The following is a 1,734-nucleotide window of genomic DNA, read 5'->3' as shown; positions in this document are numbered from 1 at the left end:
TAATCCGAATTGCTCACTCAACCAATCCTTGTGGGATTCGACCTCACTCTATTGTGAGTTTTTACTTGACGATAACCGGTGCACTTGCCGGAAGGAATTTTGCCGATCGTGCAATTTCCTAAATCGTAGCATAACTAGTTTATGTGCATCAAGTTTATGGCGCCGTTGCCGGGGATTGGTTTTCGATTGACAATTCTCAAATTGGAAGCTAACTAGATTGAGCAATTTTATCTTGCTTTGTTAATTCTGTTCAAGATACTGTTGAATTTTAATTTCTGCACTTGGTTACATGCTTTCCTTCTTTATGCCTTTAAATTCATGCAACTAACTCACTGACTCACTAACTGTTTGAATTAATTCCTCAATTGAGCTAACCATACTCTTCCATTAACCAAGAGTATTTCACTTGTTGTGTTTGAGCTGTGTTCTTGTATGACAGGTAGGAGAGGAGAGACATCAACTCCTCCATATACCGAACCAGAGAGGACCCTTCATAGACTTAGAAGGGAAGCAAGAGGGAAGAGAGTAGTGGGAGAAGAGGAATCTGAAGGAGAATCTGAGGACAATTTTGAGGAAGCTTTAGATCTCAACATGGATAGAGAAGCTCACAACCATGAGAGAGCTGATGGAAACGATGCCATCCCTGAGAGGAGGGTTCTTAGTTCATACATAAACCCAACCTCTAGGAATTGTGGTAGTAGCATCCAGAAACCACCCATTCAGGCCAACAATTTTGAGCTCAAGCCACAGCTAATATCACTTGTGGAAAATCATTGTTCCTTTGGAGGAAGTGCTAATGAAGACCCAAACCAACATCTCACAAAATTCCTGAGAATTTGTGACACTGTGAAGTCCAATGGAGTCCAGGAAGATGCCTATAAACTGCTTTTGTTCCCATTTTCACTTAGGGACAAAGCAGCTAAGTGGCTGGAATCATTCCCAAGGGGGAGTCTAACAACATGGGATGAGGTGGAAAGCAAGTTTCTGGCACGTTTCTACCCTCCACAAAAGGTCAATAGGCTTCGATCTGAGGTTCAGACTTTTAGACAACAAGATGGTGAAACTCTCTACGAGGCATGGGAGAGATTCAAGGACTTGACAAGGAAATGCCCACCAAACATGTTCCATGATTGGGTGCAACTGCACATCTTCTATGATGGGCTCTCTTATGAATCAAGGAAGGCTGTAGACCATTCATCAGGAGGTTCATTGAACAGGAAAAAGACTGTGGAAGAAGCCATTGAAGTGATCGAGACAGTGGCTGAGAATGAGTACTACTATGCATCAGAAAGGCACAACACTAAGGGAGTCATGGAGCTGAACCATGTTGATACAATTCTAACCCAAAACAAGGTGTTTGCCAAGCAACTAGCAGAGCTTACCAGGCAAATAGAAACAAAGCAAGTGGCTGCAATACACACACAAGATCAAGAGGAAGTAGGCATTGAAGGAGGTGATTGGGATGAGGCTAACTATGTGGGAAACCAACAAAGGCAATCATATGATCCACATTCCAACACTTACAACCCAGGCTGGAGAAACCACCCAAACTTTGGGTGGGGAAACCAACAAACCCAACCACAAAACCACAAACCTTACAACCACAACCAACATAACAATTCCACATACCAAAACTCCAACCAAAGATCATACCAAGCCACACAAAACACTTACCCCCAACCATCATATCATGGCCAAAATAATCAACATACCCAACCTAATCCGAACCAACAA

At 42.7% G+C, this 1,734-nt stretch overlaps 1 non-coding gene across 1 annotated transcript; it reads right to left on the bottom strand.

The window, feature by feature from the left end:
* Positions 1–1,017: 1,017 nt before the first annotated feature.
* Positions 1,018–1,121, bottom strand: LOC112781845 (small nucleolar RNA R71). Its single transcript, XR_003192596.1, has one exon. It is a non-coding gene; the product is annotated as a small nucleolar RNA R71 (small nucleolar RNA).
* Positions 1,122–1,734: the final 613 nt, after the last annotated feature.

Source organism: Arachis hypogaea, chromosome 19 (genome assembly GCF_003086295.3).
Source record: "Arachis hypogaea cultivar Tifrunner chromosome 19, arahy.Tifrunner.gnm2.J5K5, whole genome shotgun sequence".
Taxonomy (NCBI): domain Eukaryota; kingdom Viridiplantae; phylum Streptophyta; class Magnoliopsida; order Fabales; family Fabaceae; genus Arachis; species Arachis hypogaea.
Note: the sequence above shows the minus strand (reverse complement) of the source record. Positions and strands in the feature narration are given on the sequence as shown.